Source organism: Marmota marmota, unplaced genomic scaffold (assembly GCF_001458135.2).
Source record: "Marmota marmota marmota unplaced genomic scaffold, marMar, whole genome shotgun sequence".
Lineage (NCBI taxonomy): Eukaryota > Metazoa > Chordata > Mammalia > Rodentia > Sciuridae > Marmota > Marmota marmota.
In genome coordinates this window covers 8,525,402-8,547,835 of record NW_026000153.1, presented here as the reverse complement: position 1 = coordinate 8,547,835, position 22,434 = coordinate 8,525,402, and the positions used below count along the sequence as shown (strand labels likewise).

The window sequence follows — 22,434 nt, the reverse complement described above, 5'->3', positions numbered from 1 at the left end:
TGTCTTGAGTATCTAATTTTATCCAAATCAAATTCTTATCACTACTTTCAAGGCCATGTATGGAGAATCCACCAGGAGAACAGCTTTGCTGGTTGATATCACATCATTGTTTGAGAAGCAAGTTGACCTCCTTTTGTAACATTTTTCAAAAGAATGTTTTAAAAAGAAATAAAGAAATAAAAACTTATATTTAGAGGACAAGATAATTTGGATTTGGGTCTTGTTTCTTATTTCTGTCACTAGGGTCTTATGCTTAGACGGGAGTCTCAGAATGAGATGTGACATCACATGTGACTAAAACATTCAGTTGGTCCAATGTATGGTACCATATAGGAACTTCATTAGTTAGAACAAGGTGGTGAATCAGGTCAGTCATTTCTGGAAAGGGCATGTTCGTCCAGTTCTTTCTTTTCCTCTAGCACGTTTGCTCAAGAACTGGGGAGAACATGGGGATGCCGAGTATGGCCCTAGGTGGGAATGGAGTTTGGGAGGTTGGAACCACACAGAGAAAATCAAGTGCAGGAAAACCAGTGTGTGTGTGTGTGTGTGTGTGTGTGTGTGTACATGTGGTCATCTCACACATTGGCTCAGATACTGTTTGGTGCTTTGGGCTCACCTCTCTTATTTATGGTAAGTAGGTGGGTTATAAATGGGTCAGTACAGATTAAAGGGGGAAAGGGGTTCCTGTCTGACTCTGCAAGGTATTATGTACCGCCTTACCCAAGACTGGATTGTTTACATGGCTTTCTGAAAATTTTAAGTAAAAAATCATTTTCACTTCTTCCTTTATTTAGTAGAGATTGGCAGCTCAAAGCCTGTGGCATGAGTATGTAATTTAAGCAAAAGTAGATTGATATGCCACCAGGCAGCAGTTTAATTTACGGCACCAGATGACGAATGGGAGCAACCAGAACTATGGATTTATTTTCCTATCAAACATAGCAGAATTTATACCACTTATTTCTTTGAATAAGAAATTCTTCTTTAGGAATGGCATAGCGAAACAGCCTGAGGTTCGATGGGACAAAAGGAAATGTGCACTTTGCTCCTTCCTTCCTCCCCACTTTCTTGCTCCTCCTTCCTTCTTTCCTATACAACCTGGGAGATGAAGGTGCACCACCTGCTATGCTGGGTACCTGGGAATAGAACAGGGTTTAAGGGACGGTTTCCTGCCACACATTCACTTGCTGGGGGGATAGCATATTACACACAATATGCTGTGTGAATAGGATTGATAATGAGCTATAGAATATAAGGACCGTAGAAGGTAGAAAAGCTATGTTCATAGTAATGGTGATGAAGGGAAAAGGAAGGTGAAGGTCAGAGAGTCCTCACTGAGGAGAGAGTTGAGATGGCTTACAGCAGAATCAGAGCAAAGCAAGGGAATGTGCTTCACCTGTCAGGAACTGTGGGTAGGGAGGGGAGGCGGCCAGGGGCCCCTGGCCCGTGAAACAGGCATATGCAAAGGCACGGTGGTTGGTGCACTTGAGGAAAGTGGAATAACAGGAGACGAAGAGGCTGGAGTAGGAGGCTTGTAGGGTCTTCTGTGCCATGCTCAGGGGGTGGGAGGGGATAAGGGGGCTCCACAGAGGTTTTTTTTTTTTAATCAATTAGTTTAGTTTTGATTTAGCCATAATGTCCAAGGGCTTGTACGAAATATACAAAAGATTTCCAAAAAAGTAGAAAATGTGAGAGTTGAAAGGACTTGAAGTATCACTTAATCCAGTGTTTTTTTCCCAGCTGACATTTGCACAATGGAATCAAACACACAGATGCACTGTGCTGCAGAACACAGTTATATAGAGGACATTTTTAGAATCCACATCAGATTTCCTGATTCAGTTCAGGGTTCTTTTTAATGCCAAAAATAATATTTCTTCCCTCAGGTACTTTCTTCTTTTGAAACCGAATGATCTGTACAAGATTTTTTTTTTTTTTTTTTAGAAACATGAACTTTTTTGGATGTATGGTTGGTTTAGTATATTCTTTTTTTTCATATCTCTGTAACAATATTTGTAAATCTTTTCTTATTCTGTCTTATCTGTGTATTTAGAATAATCATTGTGGCTATTGAAAAATTTCAGAATAATTGACTAATTTTCTTGCCCTAACATTTTAAACTTATTTTATTCATTTATTTTTATTGTGGTAAAACAGACATGACATGCAGTTTACCATTTTGACCCTTGTTGAGTGTACAGTTCAGTGGCCTCAAGTGCATTCAAGTGCTCAAGTGTCCATCTTTGGAACTTCGGTATCATCCCAAACCTTCCCTTCTCCCTGGTCTCTGACAACCATGCCACTTCCTTTCCTCTATGAACACCCACTTTTTTTTTTTTTTAATTTAACACTGTATATTTATTTTGACCACCCAAAATTTAAAAGAAAAATTTCAACTATGTAGTTAAGGTGATACAGTTATTCAGAGAGCATTATATACCACTAACTCAACTCTATACAGTTTGCTTTATTGGCTTTTCCATAAATTTATCCATTTATCTATTCCTATTGTCCATCAATCCATTTTCCCCCCATATTAATTTTTTGATGCCTTTTGAAGTGAGTTGCAGACTCAGGATCTTTCCCCCTAAATGCTTCAGTATGCATATCTTACCCAGAATTTAACATCTGTTTATGGCAATAACTAGATGTTTTTAATTTACACAACAGGGAGCTGACTTGATCAGAGAGTTTAGTGCTAAGAAAAGAACTCTGGTCCCATTCAATAGGAGAGAGAAGATGTGGATAGGAATAGGGGGTTAAGAGGTGTTGATCCTAGGGGGAATTACTCAATATCTTTTGCAAGCCTGAGATACCTTGATCTAGACTCACCCTAGAAAGTATTCAAGGATGCATGAATAACAACAGAAAACCCTAACAAAACAAAAGCCTAGTTCAACTAAATCTCTCCAATTTAATAAAATAAAAAGAAAAAGAGCTTTGGAATCAGATAAATCTGGATTATCACTCCAGCTGTCCTATGCATCTATCTATCCATCCTTCTTTTACTTTGATTATAGGGTATTTGATGTGGCTTATAAGAATACAAGAAAAAAATTAAGTAAAATCCCTGAGCAGGGATTGTGTTCAGATCATTTGAATTTGAGTTTTCTGGAATCTTTAAAAAGGGGGCAAATAAAATAATGTACCTGATTCTCTGTCTATAAGGAGAAAGGCTCATCAAGGTCATGTAAATCTGGATAAATCACTTCTGTGAACTTCAATTCTCTTATCTGTAAAATACAGAAAATAAATGCTTATCCTCTCCAGGGTTGTGGTCAGAGGCAGGAGGGTTATGGTCTGTGAGGGGCTTGGCATGTTGCTTGGTGTGAGCATTCGGCATTTGTTAGTTCCTTTCTCTTTAATACTACATTACACAGGTTTCTGCTAAAGGTGGAGTGTATGGAGGGCGGTAGAATTAAGGGTTTAGTGAGTTAAAGTCTCATCACCTGATATTTTAGTGCTTGTGGCAGATGTGCTTCCTGTTTATTCAGCTTTTGCCAAACAGGAGTCTCAGTGTTTTCTTGGCTCATTTTTATCAGTGCTGGCAGAGGTTTGTTGGGGTACGTCAGTGTTTTTTCTTTTAAAAAGAACCTACTGAATAGGGTGACATGATTAAAAACACAGCATTTCTGTCAACATGGGAGGCTTCGTCGGGTGACCTAGAGCTTTCCCCTCTCCTTTATAGTTCTTCAGATGCTGGCAGTGAAGCTGGTGCCATGACCTGCTGATCTTTGGGGGTCAGTTGGCAGCAGACAAGATTGCTGAGTAGTTCATTTCAGTGAGGTGGTTAATTATTCCTCCGGTTCTTTAGGAGTCTCACACTGGAACTGGGTGGTCATTTGGCATTCCAACTTGTTGCTTGGTACTTGAGTCTTCTGATTTACTCCAGCTAGTTAATTCAGTAGCTATATATAGATATTGTGATAGTAAATCTTGACTGGACCATGGGGTGCCCAGACTTTCAGCGAAATATTCTGATTGTGTCTGTGAAGGACTTCTTGGATGAGATTAACAATTGAATCAGGATCTGAGGAGAGTAGATTGCCTTTCCCAAGGTGGGCTTCATCTGATAAATTGAAAATCTAAATAAAAAAGGCTGAGGAAGACAGACATAAGGCAGACATCTTCTCTTTCTTGACTGCTTGAGCAGGGGCACGGGTCTCTTTTGGTCTTCAACTAGGACTGAAACATCAGTTCTTCCAGGATCTTGAGCCTGCCAGCATTCAGACTGGAACCATGTCATTGGTTCTCCAGTGTCACCAGCCGATCTGGGGACCTCTCATCCTCCATAACAGAAAAGGCCAATTCCTGATATAATTCCTCCCACATATATGTGTCTTTATTTCTTATGAGTTCTCCTAATACAGGTTTGTCTTGGACCAGGTTACATAGAACTTGGAATAGAATCATAACTTCTATATAGATTCAGCAGAGGTTAATTGCACAAGACACAGTGAGCTGTTTTCCGTTCCATAGAAAAATAATATTTTAAGGCATATGTTAATGGTTTATTATTATGGGATTGTGCTCATTGTCTTATTTAATTTCCACAACAGTCCACTGAGGCCATTTTAGAGCCAGTGAAAGGAGAGAGCTGAGATTTGAACCCAGGTGTGTCTAATTCCCAAGCCTGTGCTCATTCCACCATGGTGAAAATTGATTTCAGGGTGAATGGACAGTTTGTTCTGGCAGCATTCTGTATGGTTCTACAACTAAGGATTAAAAAGTGGTTTTGGATGTGTTTCAACATTTTGTTTAACATTATATTGTCTGACTTTACCCTGTAGGCTCTCCTGATGTGGGCTTTCCAAAACATTTTCCAGAATCACTCATGCTCCTTCTCCCTGGCTTTGGTTGAAGTGTCTTGCCTGCTCAGTGCTGAATGAGTTCCTAGCTAGGTGGAGCTGGATTCTCAAAATCAGGTTGGGAGAACCTCAGGGTCTAAATATGATCCGCACCAAAGATGAAGGTGAGTGGAGGTTTCTGTGGCCCAGGAAGTCTGGGAAACAGCAACCTGAGCCCCATTTTTGGAAGTTCATAATACACCTTTCAGGGTATTGGATGTTGTCCAGTAAAGGACATATTTTGTAACCCAAAATTTTTATAACTTACCTGAAAAAAGGCTGTTTAAATGATTTCAGTTGATTATTCTACATAACATGACATTATGGGAACTCTTGGCCTAAACATGGGGTAGATGCTGAGGCTGGAGAGGAGCCAGCTTCAGGAGCTTTGCATCAAGCTATTCTATACACAGTTATTTACAGAGTTCAGGTCTCATATAGGTTGGAGGCCTGGTGGGCATGTCCACATTTGCATCAGGACAGTCAATAGCAACTCTGTTTCTGAAGTTCAGGAAACAGACAGAGAAGCTTCCTAGAAGCAGCTTTCTGGTTCTGCAGACTGAGTTGGTGAAGAGCATCCATGCCGGAAGCAGCATATTGGGTATAGAAGAGGGACAAGGCAAAGCCACACACGTGTTTAAGTCCCAAAGTGGGCTGTAGAACTATGATAGTAAGCACCTGTGTCCCGTTTGGCATTCTCTGACCCAGGTGATGGCCGGTGTGATTCTGGCCAAGCCGCTTAACCTTTGCAGCTGTGTACTGTGACAGCAGAGGGGCAGAGCGGTCCTTGCAGAGGGAACATCTCAGACTCCTTGTCAGGAGAGAGGACTTTGTGTGCTCCTATGGAGGGGCACCAGAACTGCCTGTGTGGGGACACAGTTGTCCACCTTCACCCTATTTTCCTCTCTGACAAGGGTCAGCCTCTCATCAGAAAAGCCACTGCTGTCTGGTTCCTTTCCAAGGTGTTCAGTCTTTAGGCAATCTGAGTATGGAAAAATTCTTTTTGAGCAGCAGGATTGTTTTTCTTAATGACATAACAAGATGATTCAGCAAGCATTTATTATACATTTCCTGTATGTTCTAGAGGACAAATTTTGCCCAATGCCTACCTTCACGAAGTTTACAGGCAGTCTAGAGAGGCAGATGGCCTTCCTGCAGTGGTCCTTTCTTTTCTGTGGGAGTCTGAGACCTCCAGTGGTTGCCTGAAACCTTGGATAACACCAAACCCTGTGTATGCCGTGTTTTTCCAATACATGTTTATAAAAAAAAGTTTAACTTAGAAATTAGGCAGAGTAAGAGACTAATAACAACAATATTTTAGTAGTGATACTAATAAAATAGAACAATGATAACAAATTTCTGTGATAAAAGTTGTGTAAATGCTGTCTCTCTCAAACCATCTTGCACCATACAGTAATTCGGTAGTGTGTACAGCATAGACGTACTGGACAGAGGGATGGTTCGCATCTGGAGTGGGACAGGGTGGGATGGAAGAAGATTTAGTTGCACTACCAAGACTGGCATGCAGCTTAAAACTTATGAATTCTTTATTTTCGGAATTTTCCATTTAGTATTTTCAGACTATGGTTAGTTGCAGGTAACCAGGCAGGAAGTGAAACCAAAGATAAAGGAAAATTACTGTAAGGCCAATTAGTAGAAAGAGGTGTGGATTCTAGCTGGAGATGGGGGCTGGGTGTAAAGGAGGGGTGTCCCAAATCGTGGTGACAGCTCTTGAGTCCAAAGCTGTGTCATTTTTAAGGAAACTCCACGTGATGTGGCTGGAGGTTAGACAAGGTTGTAGGGCTGGGAAGGAGAGGTGGAAAATGAGATTAGCTGGAGAGAAGGTGGTGTTAGGGTGGGCTCTGTGCCATGCTGTGCTCTGGGACCTGATCCTGGGAGTGACAGGAAGCCACTAAATGACTTAGAGCTGTCAGTCCTTCTGGGCAGAACCCTATGGCTCTTTTATAGGGAGAAGGGTCAAGGATACATAAGCAAATGAAAAAAAAAAGTAGTAAATAGGGCTTGGACTCAGGTTTAGTCATTCAGTTGGCGGTCTTTGAGCCTCTCTGAGCCTTTGTCCTTATCTATTTAATAACAGTGGCTTCCTCTCTTTCACACTTTTTTTTTTTAAAGTTGCTCTGAAATACTGCGTGTGAACTTATTTAACAATAGAAGAAAAAATTATTTGACTTTTTGAAATAAAAATTCACACACTTGCTGCTATAGTTAAGGAAAATGCCCTATGCTTCCCTCCAGTTCTTACAACAAGAATTTGTTCAAGAATTGCAAGAGAATGTGACTAAAGGCAGATAAGGGAGAAATTCAAGAGGTGTGGGGATTTGAATGGTGGTATGCTGGGAGTGCCTCCCAAGAGGCAATTCTTAGTATCTCTTCCCAACTCTGTCTGGTTTAGTGACATCAGGTGGGAAACTTGGAATTGACCGTGGAGGGGTCTTTACACATCGGGAATCAACAAATGCTGCATATCAAGGCTTCTCCCCATCCTCACTCCCAGAGCTGGTTATTAAACATTTACCAGCACACCCCTGAGTGGGGACACTCACATGAGCAAGAGAGAGACAGTGGGGGGGGGGGGAGGTAGGGATTGTTATCCATGCTAGAGGAGGAGGAGCCCTTTCCATCTATGTTCTGGTCACTGTGACATCTCCAACCCTCCCTTCCATTTGAGCATGGTCCCTAGGATCAAGAGGAGAGTCAGAACATTGTGCCTTCCTGTGAACACAGCCTGTGAATAGAGATCTACAGAGGGACTTGTCTGGCACCTGGGACCACCCTGCCAACTGTGATCCAGAGCACACAACCTAAAGTCAAGGGCCTCTCACGCTGGCACAGCTGGGTGGGCTGCTCAAACCCCACAGCACCCATGAGTATTGTTTGCTTATTTTCTGCTCCTAGTGTCTTTGATCAAGTCACTAGATGATAAAGAGGAGGAACACATCATCTATGTTTTCTCCCACATCCTTGGTCATCAGGGCACTACACCAGTGAGACTCCTTAAAGATAGGGAATGAGCTCATGAGTCGACAGGCTCATGTGACTATATGACTTACATGTTTGTGGAATGAATGAGTGGGGAAGCCCTAGCAAATGGTGCAAGTAACACTACTTTTCTAAGCAGCTGGATCCTATCCCAAGCTGCTGAATTCACTAGCGTCCTCTCAGCAACATATGCGGCCAAACTGCTGGGGTAAATCAGTCAGAGGAATAAATTATAATGACCAGAGCAAGGGATGCTGTTAACATTTTGTAGCAAACAGATGCAAAAGGGAACTGAATTTTGGGAACACTCACAACTGGCAAGCTTGCTGCAGAGCATCAGCTGGAAGAAGTGATCCTGGTGTGGGAAGTTGAGGATTAATGTCATGCAGCAAATATTGGTCAAGGACTGCACTCTTGCGATTGCAGAAGATTGGCTGTTACTGGGTGGGAAAAGAGCTTGCTTTTCTGGAAGATGAGCCCTCTGGGTAGTTATTCTACATAATCTCCTTTGTATGCTTGAAGTAAGTACATTTCCTATATGCATACCTCAGTTTAAAGATTCAGTAATACAGATGACCATCCAGTCCTTGTTTGCCCCAAAACTTCCCAGCGTTTAAAATTGAAAATCCAGAAACCTGCCCAGATCTGGGCAGAGAGGATAGTTGGTCATCCTAGAGACAATTATACTTGGAAGTCAGACATCTGTATTGACTAGTGTATCACTTTAGGCAAATTGCTTAGCCTCTCTAAATGTTCCTTCTCCAAAATAAATAAATAAATAAATAAATAAAATAAAAAAAGAAAGAAAAGAGACACTTTTTTTAAAAAAAAAAATACTCAACACAGTGGTTTGCACATAGTAGATGTGCAATACAATTTTTGTTACAAAAATATTGTTTTTGTATCATCTTGGCTTTTGTTTGTTTGTTTGTTTCAGCATTTAAAAAGCAAGACCTCAAACCAAGTAAGTGGGAGATTACTGTCTGCAAAACCTTCAGCAATGTCTTTTATCCCCAGCAGACTGTTGTCCTGAAAGGCCAAGCAGCAGGATCTGGAAGGAAGCTCCAGATTCACACTTGATTGTATTCAGAGCTGATGGCTGGACATTTACCTGGCAGCCTAGGCCTGTGTTGTTTGTGGCAGGTGAGGGGACAGCCCTGGCTTGTCAATGATGATGTCAGATACAGGTCACCTGGAATTCAGCATCTACTCAGAGCTCCCAGCTTTAGGAAGCTGATTGAAAGTCCCAGTGTTTAGCAACCAGGCTTGTGGGTCCAGGTAACCTAGCATCAAGTAAAGCAGGAGACCCCTCAGCCTTAGATATCAGGCAGGAGATGTGCAAATGGAACACTTTACAAAACTTGCCTTACAAAACTGAAACCGAGTGAAAAACATGTGTTTTTAGAGGAATTCCTTGCTTCTCCTTTTCTCTTGGGCTGCAGGAAGTAAGCACCAAGCATCTTTCTCATGCAAGAAAGGAAGCATCTTTGGAAACTGTAGCACATCATGTTATTTCTCTCTGGTTGGTTTTGAGGACATGTGAATCAGACAGCAGGCTTCCAGGGGTCAGCTTCTTAGAATGCAAGGGTGAGCCTAACAGATGTTGGTTTTGCTCCTTGGGCCAGAAACCTTGGGGTCCTTTCTCCTTTCTTCTCTCACGTACCCACATACACTTCTTTCTATCTCCCAAGCTGGCACCTTGCCAAGCCACTACCACCTTTACCTGGATAACTGGATTAGGCTTCAACCTGGTCCTCTCTCTCTTGCCCTTGCCCTTGCCCTTACCGTGGTCTATTTTCAATGTGGCAGCAAAGTAGTCTTTATCAAATGCATGTCAAGTCACATCCCTGCTCTGCTCCAGATCTTCAGTGAATCTCTGTTTCACTGTGAGTAAAAGCCAGTCTTTGCAATGACTGACATGTTTCTGTTCTTACCCCTGGGGCTCTTCCAACTCCTGTCACAGAAGCCACCTTGTTCTTTGAGCCAGCAGACACACCTCTCCACACGTGGCATACTCTCTGCTCACCCCTCATCTCTTTTGAGACTTTGCTGACACCTTAATTTCTCCATGAGGCCAGGTCTGATCACCCCGGTGGATAACAGACTGCCTTTCCTTCCCCTCCATATATTCCTAGCTCCTCTACTCTACTTTGCCTTTTCCCCAGAGCTCTGGTCACCAACATAGCATGTAATTCAGTTATTTATTATGTTCTTGTCTTTGCTTTTAGTCTTAGAGAAGATCAGATCAAGGCACAGGGGAAAGTTAACCAGGTAGGCTTGAGTTGAAATCCAACTTCTGCCATTTATTCTCTGTCCAATCTGTGCTAAATTATTTAACTTCCCACCGTCTGTTTCCTCATCTGCAAAAGAGTAATAATTAATTTGTTCAGCAGATATTTGGTAAACACCAGGGCTATAAAAGCATTGGTGATGGAGGTGAATATGGAAGGCACAGCCCTTGGTATATAATTGTAAAGAGGATTAAAACAAAATGTGTATAATGTGCCTGGTAGAGAACTTGGTGAGAACACGCTCATTAAATACGATTCCTATTTGAAGAAACTGAGTATGATATTTGTAAGTTATCTTCCTCTTTAAGTTCCTAATATTTCTTTTAGTGCTAAGCTCAAACTTGCTGTCTATGTGTACTGGCACACGTGTGTACTCACATGTAATGCTGAGTCATAATAGGAGTTTGGGGGAAGTGACCTGGATGGACTCCAGGAGGGTCAAAGAGCCTCCCCCAAATATATGCAAATCATAGTATATACATTTTAAAACTTTTATCAGATTCACAGAGGGTGTCCTTGACTTATAAACACTTAAAACAGTGGATGTGTAACTGATGTGATTCTGCATTCTGTATACGGGGTAAAAATGGGAGTTCATAACCCACTTGAATCAAATGTATGAAATATGATATGTCAAGAACTATGTAATGTTTTGAACAACCAATAATAAAAATTAAAAAATAAAAAAAAATTATGTCAAGAAAAAACAAACAAACAAAAAAAAACAACCTTTCTAAAACCCCCGAGCAGATTGGTCTGCTATTCTGGGATTCTCGAAACAAAACAAAGATTTGAAATGGAAACTCTGAAGTGACAATTAATTCCAGGACGGAAGATGGCTTTTGTCTGGTATGGTGCTGAGCCCTTCAGCTTCCTGCATGTGAGAGGGAAGCCTGTGCATGTCAAGGTCATTGCCATCTGAGTCCCTGGAATTTAGAGGCTTGCTCTCCCACGCAGATGGAACCCCCCTCTGAGATATCTGGGGTGACAGGGCGAGAAGTGCAAGCACAGGTGTTGGGGATGCTTCTTTAATCTAGGGTGAGCCCAAATCAGAGCACAGAGTCCCCCCCAGCACTCAGTATAACTCTGGGCTCTGACTCAGGAAGCCTGTGAAAGGGGCTATCCCAGGGGGAGATAAATGCCAGAGTGCTGTGATTTTGCTATCATTATTATTTACCTAGTTAACAGTAGGACACCCTTAGCTCCCTGCATTATCTTCAGCTCGGCAGCAGTTATTCCAGCTGCCCTCACTTGAACCTCATTTCCATGTATGATTCCAGGAAAACGGTTTCTTTTGATTTCTTGCAAGATGGAAGAGATGAAAACTAGATGAAAAGAATGAAAGGGGTTTAAAAGGCAAGGAAATGGTATCAAGAAACTGTGTTGTGCTGCCTTAATGAAGCAAGCAAGGAAAAAAATTTAATGCTGGCCTTTTTCTTCTTTGGAGTGAAAGAAAGAAAAATGCTGTTGAGGCAAAAGTAAGGAAATGGATTGAGGTGAAAGAGGAGTTTCCTGGGTATGTGTATATAGGGTTTTTCCTCTGGGGCTCCTAACTCTGTTTCCAAGGTTTCAGGCATTGCTCAGCATGCTTGAGTATTAGCTTATTGTCATTTGAAACCCCGGGGGGCAGAAACTGTCACTTCCCTGTGAAAGCTGTGGCCTTTAGCACCACCCTGTTTAAGCTGTGGCAACAGGTTGATGGTTTATTTGTAGACCCTCAAATGAATGACTGAAATGGTTCCCATAACAAGAACCACAGGCTCCTTTTTATTTTAGCATTACCACCTTCTGCAATTGTAGCCTTGGGGTAGGGGTTTCCTCTACTTTGTCTCCTCATTCTTGTTTGTAAAACTGCAAAAAACAAAAACAAAAGCAAATTAGCTTGAAGTGGTCAGTAATTGCAAAATCATAGCACTTTGGTCAGAGTGCTTGTTAGAGCACACACACAGATTTAGCCTCTAGACTCGCATCCAAAATACCTGCTTATGAGAGATATCATTATTCTTTAGGTCAATGACAGGATTCAGTTCAAATCCAGTTCTGTCATTTACTGTATGGCCTTGAGCTAGTTACTTGAAGTTTCATTGTGAAGATTCTATGGGATATCATGCCTGCAAAAAGGGTGGTATGTATGATGTACATAAAAATAAATAGAATGTCATTCATATATAATTTACTAATTAGTAGCTATTATTACTGTGCTACTGCTATGACTGTTGCCACTCCCTGGTAGCAGGGGACAGGACAGAGACTGGGATATGCCCTCTGGATACCATGTATGGTTAAACCTGCCCTTTGAGTAACAACGGTGGCTCTGTCCACACATGGCCTTTTAGAGCCAATTTGACAACTCCTCAGTTACCCAAATAGCTGAAAACTGTGTCAGCCCCTTGTCCCCATGCATTATTGATATTGGCGGTTTCTTTCAGCTGCATTGCAAGGTCTCTGACTGCTGAGAACAGGAAAGGCATTCTCTCCCTTTAGTGTCCCTTGGAGGCGAGCCAGCATGGGATCCCTGCTCCAAAATGTTCCTTCTCTTTAAAGGTGAAAAGCATGAGTCACAGCTGGTCACCCCCCTGGGCTACTTCCGCACAGCCTCTCCTCTGCACCTCCGCTGCTTTTCCCCTGCAACATTTCACGGGTGATTAAAGAGAGGCAAGCGCGCGCTCTGCTGGAGTGAGGTCAGAGCTGTGGTGCAACGAGGGATTTTCCTCTGCTGTGCAAACACCCCGCGACGTCACAGAGCCTCAGGAACGCGATCAATCCTGACCGCTGCCAGGAAAGTGCCGTCTGACGGGATATTGATTTGGCGCCATGGTTAGTAGCAGCTGGGACAAATGGGGCCTCATCGGCGCTGTGGGGCTCTGGTGGACCTTGCAGATTAGAAAAGCCTGGCCCGGAATGTTTGCAAAAATTGCCAAGTGAGGGGGCTCAGCCAGTAGATCTGTGTTTCAGACCCCACAAAATGACTCGGCTGGAGGCTGCTGCCAAGATGCCCAGAATCATGTAGTCCCTGTACTTTGAAGAAAAAACTCTGATAAGCTCTGAGTTTAACCACCTGCTCAATTGGTGCGCGAGACAGAAAATGTCAAAGTCCACTCGCTTCGTTTTTCAGAGATCTTTATGCCTTGAAATATGCTACAGCTTTTCTTAGGAGTGGTTTTCCTTCCTGCCTTTTCCCCTTTATTTTTAAGTGGTTTGTGATGTATTTATTAGTACTGGATTCCAGGGCTAGATAGTAATGGTGGAAGGTAGGCTAATAGTGAAATGCTAAATCACATTTCTAAACAAACTGAACGGTGTAAATCTCTCTGCCAATAGCCTGACATAAACACATTTTTAGTTGGATGAGAATGTTGTTTCTAAAAGCCATAGTTATCGAATCAAGGCTCCCCAGGTCACCAGTGGTAAATGAACAGCCCTTTGTCAACACATCCTCAACGAAGTTTGATTTTTGCTGTGGAAGGTGCAGGGTTTGGAAAGGTCATATGTTAAAATTTCCTCTTTAATCAGCTAGTTGGAACATGTCAGCAGGTATTGACTGAGACACAAATGAATCTTGAAATAAATGAATAAATAAATAGGAAAATTGGTCAGAAGTCCCCAGGAATAGAACAGTCTTAGGGATTGCCTAGAATTGACCTGGCAGAGTGGTTGGTTTCCAAAGAGCCGAATCATATGGAGAATAAGACTCTATAGGAAATACCTCGGTATCCATAGGAGCCCTCATGGCAAATGGGACTGATTTCTATGTGGAATGCAGAGGACACTTCCGCTGTTATTTGAAGGGGTGAGGCGGGACTTGTTCTCCCGAATGCTCTTTGTACCCGGGAAGGGGAGGGGAAGTATTAAATGAAACCTTTCTTATTTAGAGATTCATTGATTCCAAAGGCTCTGTTTGCTTTGCCCATAATGAGAGGAGAGTGATTTCTGACAGGGTCTTAATTGATTTGATGGGAGCTCTTTTCAAGGGCTCAGCACTCTATCCCTTCCATGCTTTGGTTAAAGTTCTCAAGTGCTTCCTAAATCTCATTGAGAATACTTTTCATTTCTTTCCTTACATCTAGCCAAGGCCGTGGGGGAGCCATGTAGCCTCTGAGTCCCCTGGTGGTTTGAGGGCATGTGAGCAGTTTGAGAGTCTTTTGCCAAGATTTCTTTGCATGCTCATTACTTTTGCATTGTGTTCTTTAAATTTTATTCCTCTCCATAGATCAAGTCTCACTCCCTGCTTCTAGGAGCCCGTTTTTATCTCAGAAGTAGAAATACAGCATGTATCAACTTCTGCTAGATCTGTCAGCTTGTATGTGGGAAGGATTATGGGCTGATTCAAGGTGGCTTCAGGGTCCTTTTTTTTTATTAGCATGGATCTGTTAAAAGCATGTGGGTGGAAGGGATTCTTAGAGACCATTATTCTTTTATTCTCCTGGGTCTTCAAAATCCTTTCATTTCTGAGAATCACAGGGACTAGAAAGGACCATCTAGATGTCCCCAAGGACAACTTGGAAAACATTATCAGGAGTAGTTAATATCCTTCACTCACCTGTGTGCTGACTCACACACAGAGTAACATTTCACTTCTCTGGAGGGTGAAGGGAAGCATTGTACTCTGCCAGGTAATTGAAAGTGGACCCTTTAATGCTGTAAAGTGTGTACTGCTTTTCCCTGTATGGACCCTTGAACCTTAAATGAAATAAACTTCACAGACCTTCTCAGAGAGGCCCAGTGGACTGGTGATCAGTTGTTCTGTTGTGGTGGGAGAACAGTGATGGTCAGGGCATTCATGATCTCGGTTCTCTAGGAGATGACAGGTGAATGGGTTCTTAAATCCGCTCTCAAGGTTCTATTCTGGCCTCCAACCAATGCCTCCTTGGCCCCCCTCCCCTTGCCACATGGCTCCCCCCATAACTTATCTCCTAGCATTCCCTTGAACCCAAGCTCCTTCCTGCTTCAGGATCTTCATAGTGTTGGTCTCTCTTGTCAGATGTATTTTCTTCCTACTTGTTACCTGGTCAACTCCTCCAAGTCTTGGTTCAGGTGTTACGTGTTCATGGAAGCCATCCTTGGACCTGGGTAAATTAGAGAGGGCTGCAAAATCTGTCGCTCCTCTCCTCCTATTCCTGCTTGAGAGATAGGGTGTGTGTCTCCTTCCATTGAATCAGAACTAGCCCTGTGATTGCTTTAGCCAACCCAATGCAGCAGAAGGGATGCATGCCAGCTTTGAGTCTGCCGTTAAGAGGACTGGTGTCTTCTGCCTCCTCTCTCTGGAACATTTGCTCTGGCAATCTAGCACCCATGAAGGGTGAGACCACATGGAGAAATCATGTGGAGAGGGAAGTCCCAACATCCCAGCTGTCTCTGCCAAGGTACCCGACATGGGAGTGAAACCATATTATTAGGTATATGAGGTATATTCTAGTCCCAGTTGCCATCTCTTGAGAACCCCCAAACAAGACCAGCAGAACGGCCTGGTCAACGTACAGAAGCATGAAAGAAAAAATGGTTGTTTTAAGTCACCAAAATTTGGGAAATGGTACATTACACAGCAACAAATAGTTGAAATATTACCCTATTTGTAAATAGGTCCCATCTCCATGATTCTTTGTATTGCACTCTGTTTAGCACCTTTTACTTTACAATGATATAGGTGTTGTTTTAAAATCTGCTTACTGTCTAGTTCTCCAGTTATGTTGAAGCTCTATGGTACAGAGACTGGAGCATTTCTATTGGCTGTTGCATACCTAGTATCACAGAATGCACGGCACACGGCAAGTACTCAGCAAATGGTTGTTAGACAAATGAATGAATTTTAAAAGTTTCCAGCATTGAATTCATTATGGCATCTTTCTTCCCTAGATATAGAGACAGATCTTCAAATCTTCACCTCTAGTGAACTTGCAAAAGCAACGTTTGAAAACCCTTTCTACCTTTCTTTGCAAATCAAAATCCTGGTGAAAGTGGACTCTTTTATGCTGTAAAGTTCGTACTGCCTTTCCCTGTATGGCCCCTTGCATGCACTATACGTTTGCCCAATAGATTCTAATGCTTCCCCATTGACAAGCGCATAAAAGCCCTAAGGTTTAATGTGGCAACCTAGACCCTCCTGTCTGCATGTCCAGTCTCAGCCTAGTGTCCTTTCCTTGATCCCCTGGCACCTATCACAGCATGTTCTTTGCTGTCACCTGTGTTGCTGCCCAGGGACCAGGCAGTTTTCTACTTCCCTGGTCCCTCTCTTTTATATTTCACTAATTCCCAGAAGAACCCCCTCCTCCAGGAAGCCTTTACCAACAGCCTATGCTTTTGGTGGGCATTCCTTCTTCTTATTTATGAGCAAACCACTGAGCCCAAATCTCAGGTAGAAGTAGAGGCATTCTTGGTCATGGAGCACCGGGCAGGGAATCTGGCACCATGGTTTCCAGGTCTGGCTCTGCTGCACACTTGTGCAGTTATTTAACCTGATTGGGCTGAATTCCTCATCAGTACAACTAGGAGCTGGGGTGACAGGATGGCTGATATCCCTTCCAGCTCTGAGGTTTCCTTATTCAGATTTGCTTTACAGTGATAGGAGGAACCACGTGCTGATTTATGTACATTTGGGTCAGAATTTGGCTGACTATAGCATCAGCAGTTTTACATGTACAAAAATTTCAATTTCATTAGTGCAGCCAAGTTAATTCTGCTGGGTTGGCAGTGTGTTCTGAGAGGCAGAGTGGCCACAGGGGCTGGAGGAATCTCACACAGTCATGCTGCCTTGCTGTTAGCTAGAGGATAAGGGGGCAGTGAGAGGGAAGCTGGGGATCTCTTGGACCTCGGCCACTTTGTTTCTAAACTAGGAATAATAAAAATAATTGGTAATAATTGGTGTCTCATTTACTTCAGTGTTGTTTTGAAGGGCTTGTGCATATGCTATGGTGATGACTTGATATGTCATTATCAAGATACAAGATCATTAATCTATGCATCAAAATAATAAAGGCTCCTTGCTTTGCTCTCTCCAAGATTCCTGTTCCATCCTCTGGTATCCTGTTGGAAGAATGGGCCTGGGGAGGATCTATTTTCTGAGTGCCTCCAATGAGACACTGGTCTATTTTCAGTCTTGACAATTGTTTATGGGAGGAATTATATGAATCAGGATTCTTTATCAATGATAAATATCCAACTCAAATTAGTTTAAGTAAAAAAATGGTGGAGGGAGCATTTTTTTTTTTTTGATTCATGTAACTTCAAAGACTATGGGTATCTCTGACTTCAGGCAGGGTTGGGTCAAGGGGCTCAAAAAATCTTTTCACATTTTATTTTCTTTGTTTCCTCAAGTTCTTTTCTCTGTTGATGTCATTTTTTTTCCTGGTATATTCTCTCCACATGGTGGAAAAGATACCAGAGCCACAATAATCTGAAGCCTAAAGATTAACTCTAAGAGAATGGATCATCTCATTTTCAAGTGACCACATTATAATCCCCCATAAGAAAGCCATCTTGGATCTGTTTTAGTTATATGCCAGTCCTGACTTGTCACTATTCAGAGGTGTAAGGTACATGACAGATTGTCTAACTTGAGTTCTGTTTCCGACTGTCATATCTATCCTGGTGGGATCAGATCCAGGTTTTCCGGTCATATTTTTAGTCTCAGGAAAACCCCAGCTATCTCAGGTCAGATTGTGGCATTCAAATCAGAGAAAGTGAGGACTAGAAGTGGATCCAGGGTCCCATATGTTTCCCACTCTGTCTGGATTCTTCAGATGCTCCATAGATATTCATGTAACCAACTTGGCCATGGCCAGAGAAGAGAAGGATTGTGTCCTGGGTAAAGGGCTCATCAGTACCTCCCCAGGTCCTTTGTTTTTCTAGTGAAACTTCATCAGAAGGATTACATGAACATCTATGGAGCATCTGAAGAATCCAGACAGAGTGGGAAACATACGGGTCACTTCAGGCTACAGAGAAGACATCAGAGGGAAAAGTTGTGTGATAGTGTTACTGCATAGGCCCCTTGTCTGAGAATGAAGTCAGTGGGAAAGAGCAGTCTCTATGGACAGTCAGTCCCTTAAGGGGCTGGCTCACATCTGGTGTGGGTGGCAAGGAGGGGCTGCTGTGCCTGGTGCTACTTTCGATGTCCTAAATGTGTCTTCAGAATTTTCCTCTCAAAGACTTTCTTGCTGATGTCACTGCCAAGTTGTGAAAAATGGATCAAGGGTACAGGCTGGCTTCATGGAGGTCAAAGCAAGCAGTCATACTCTTGTAGCTGGAAGATGCGGGTTCATGTAGAGACTGTGCTTTGCCTTTTCTGATTTTGTCTGTGCTCTTTGTTTGACTTTGTAGCTGGAGTCCTCCTGTGGAGCCCTTGTTATCATTTGTCCTGTGGTTGTCACATGCCCTATGGAAGGTTCCTGGAGAGCTGGCTTCAGTGCCACATGTGTCCATGTCACCTCCCACTTAGAACCACCCCTGGCTCCCTAACATCTGTAGGAGAGAACCCAAGGTTCCTCTTGACTTCAAGGGGCTGGCTGACCCTTCCAGCATTTTCTTCTTGCTATCCCTACTCATGTGTTTATCTGCAAGTGGATTGTTGGACATCCCAGCCATTTTCATGTTTCCACTCCCTTTTTCCTACCATGTCCTCTTCATGGAATTATCTGCACCACCCACCTGCCATGTAAGTATCTTTTACTCATCCACCTTCAAGTTGCAGTTCAAATGTCACCCCCACTATGCAGCCCACTAACGTCCCTTCAGTATTTGTGGCCTCTTTATCTACGCTCCTGCAGCAGTGCTACTTTCTCTGGTATGTGCCTTTCCCAGTCTTTTTATATGTCTGTAGGGCGGAGGCATAGCAAGGGGAAAAGAACATGAACTTTGCCTTCTGATCTGGGTTTGAAACCTGCTCTGCCATTCATTAGCTGTATGTCTTTGCAAAAGTTATCTGACCTTTGAGGGCTTCTTCTGCATAAATGGGCATAATGAGGCTTTGCTGAAGTCTTTTGTTGACGATGAAATGAATCAAACTGGGATACGTGTAGCATGGTGCATGGCACGTGATGGTTCTTGATAACTGGTAGGGGTGGTAATTGTTGTTTTGTGATTATTATCAAATCATGAAATCTTGAAGATGAAAGAGGCCTGAGCATCATTCTCATGCCTATTCCTTTCCCCCGGTCAGATACTCATGCAGCTTCTCCCTGAACTCTGCTTAGGACAGGGAGCTCACTTTTTAATCTTTTATGATACTTAATACTGGTATTGCTGGTACTTAGGCTAAGTTATATATATATATATATATATATATATATATATATATATATATATATATATANAAGAATATGAATAATACTATATATATATATATATATATATATATATTTGGGAGACTAAATTGTTGGTTATATGTATGTATACATATATGCATGTGTGCATATGTGGATGTATGTAATATCTGAATATATTTAGTGATATTTGACAGTGTGAGATTTCCCTAAGAAAGTTGAGTTGGGAACATCTATAGGAGAATCAGAAAAGGTAAAGCACAGTCTCAACATGAACCCGCATCTTCCAGCTACAAGAGTATGACTGCTACTGAAAAGTCGTGGGTGGCTTTGTGCTTTCTTAGACTTTTCAATTCTGGGTCCTTTTGCATCTGATTTTGGCTTGCCTCCTAGTAAAATGCCTGTAGAATTGTGGCAGGTAGTATTATTGCTATATCAAGCTACCCTGTGATGGATAAGGAGAGAACAAATCTTGAGTGACATAAAACCATGGTGCATCTAAAACTTTAATATTTTTTAGACAAAAGGCACTGGGTTTGATTCTCAGCACAACATAATAAAATAAAGTTATCAGAAAGACATTTTCAAATGTGGTTTGGAATACTGGATTAGGCACAAATAATCCTACATAGTTTAAGGTACTTTGGCCTCGGTTCTCTCATCTATAAAGTGGGAGCATTGGGCACTCAGAGATGGGAAAGACAATAGTGGGCAAAGTCTATAACTATTTCCCTTCCTTATTCCACCAGAATACCTTTAGCTTTTTGTTTTGAAGCTGAAGTATGCATTGGGGTCTCTTACAAGGTGTTATTTGAGATAAAATATTCTGTTGCTTAAACGCTTTGAAAACCTTGAAACTAAAAACTACTGTTGCTGTAAAATAAAGCCAAGATATATCTATATCTCTATCTATCTATCTATCTATCTATCTATCTATCTATCTATTTACCAACTTTTTAATACATGTGTAGTTTTAACAACTTTTTCTGAAATGAAACAAAATCTTGTTTTAGGAACTTTTTATTAAAAAAGGTTTAACTTATTTATCTCTTATTTGCTTGATTTCTTTTTATCTCCAAATTTGCCTTTCTCTGACTTATCAAAGTCCCACTAACATTAGGAATAAGTTATAGGCATAGGACAGAAGGCAAAGGCCATTCTTTGTCATTCCCTTCTCTCCTGTCATCCCAGGCCAGTCCTTGGTGAAACCATGACAGAATACAAGTGTGTATTCAGCACAACTCTATCTTTTCAGCATTCCTCCCCCACCCCCGCACCCAAGTACCTCCAGAAGAACTCAAAAAATATGAAAGGTGTAATGGACACAGGAAACCTTTTTGCCCAGATTCCTTGCACATGTGGAAACTGGCACCTTGTGTGGTGGGAACATATTTGTATAGGATGACATAAGGAGCCGGAACTCACACTATGGTTGTCTCTGGTTCAGTTCTTTTTCTATAGGGAACTTCTGGGTCCTTTGGTTTTCTTATTGCAAAATGGAGATACTAATAATATTTGTCCCATAAAGTTGTTGTATTATATGAGTGTAGAACCTTTAGAAGAGCGCTTAGAAGTTTCTGTTGTTTGCTATTGTTATTATTACTACACTTCCATATTCTGACAGCAGGCTGTCCAAGATGCATAATTTCCTGTTTACATTCTATTTCACTGGGTCACTGTTCTCAGACTGGGTGACTTTGGGTAATTGGTTTTATTCAGATAAATGAACTCCACATTGATATATTGGCTACTTAGTGTTATCTTTGTCTGGTAATAATGCCTTAATTCAGTGAAGATGTACGTAATTCCAGAACACCTTTAGGGATTGACTTTAATGGAGTGACTTAAATCTATGGAGGTGAATGGGCAAGTCACTTTTGATCCAGCAGTTCTCATATCCAGGTATCAGGTACTTTCTCTACCAGAATAGAGCCAGCCACATCATTACTCTCACCTCCAATGACTGGGAAGTAAGTGATAACTACCAAATGAGTGACCATTTAGAATTTAGGCACTACCATTGTATTCCTTTGTCAAGGTCAAATGAATGGAACTTTACTTGCCCAATGAAGGAAACCTAGTGCTCACTTTTACCTTTAACTTACTTTTGAGAAGTAAGCAAATATCTAATAGAGAAAGAATGCTGGAAAAGTGGCTGAAAGAAATTTTACCTGAGAGTGAAGAAAACGAATGTATACAGAGTGTTGCACTCTGAATCTCAGGATCCATGAGTCCCAAGTTCCTAGTTTGAAGTGGCAGTGGCCTTACCCACAAAGGAGCTTGGTGACCAGTTCTGTGATGTCAGGGCTGCACTGTTTGCAGCCCCCAATCCCATCCATAGTCCCATTCTTAAGTGAGTTGTTTTATTGACTTTGTGAATGACCTAGGGGAACAAGTAATGGTCCACAGCAGCCCAACCAAAAGCGACCCCCCCACCCCATGTGGCATTTATATGCGGTATTTCTCTCAGCTGGGATTATATACCCTTTATTTTCCAGAGTGGGGACAGGGGAGTGGGAGAGCTTCCCACGAGCTAGAAAACAGGACCTGTGAAGGGAAGAAAGCTCCAGGCAGAAACTCCAGGGAACCTCGCCGCTGCTGTGCACTCTTCCCCAGCCCTCTGGGAGGATACAGACTTTCCTTCCCTAAGATTTGCGCGCGCGGAACTCTGTCCTTTATGTTGTGCGGGATCCAAGAGCCATAGACCCAGCGCGGCTGTGGGTAGTGGTGGCCGTGGGCCGCCCTGCGGGGGCGGGTGTGCTGGCCGGAGGCTGGTGCCCAGCTAGCGTGTGGCCTGCAGACAGCGGTGCGGCGCGCCCCTCCCTCCGCGCCCAAGCGGTGCCAGCGCCAACGCCAACCCCAGCGCGCTGACAGACGACTTTTCTCACTTGTCAGTTTTCTCGCTTGTCAGCAGAGCTGCTGGTAAGTGAGAGAAAACAGAGAGGGGGCTCAACGACTGCGAGGCGGGGGAGAGAGGGGCTGGGGGGGGGGGTCTCGGGGCGGAGCCGGTGGGCCAGGCCCGGGGTCGAGACCACCCGG

The 22,434-nt window shown here is 42.6% G+C and overlaps 1 protein-coding gene across 13 annotated transcripts in view; it reads left to right on the top strand.

Moving 5' to 3' along the window:
- Pde1c (phosphodiesterase 1C) overlaps positions 1 to 22,434 on the top strand; it is a 606,321-nt gene that overhangs the window by 278,386 nt on the left and 305,501 nt on the right. The window contains exon 1 of one of the 13 annotated variants that reach the window (XM_048786443.1): positions 22,165 to 22,317. The exons of the other annotated variants lie outside the window; for them this stretch is intronic. The gene's annotated coding sequence lies outside the window, so the exon portion shown is untranslated. Of the gene's footprint in view, positions 1 to 22,164; positions 22,318 to 22,434 lie in introns of those variants that run through there. 13 annotated transcript variants of the gene reach the window in all.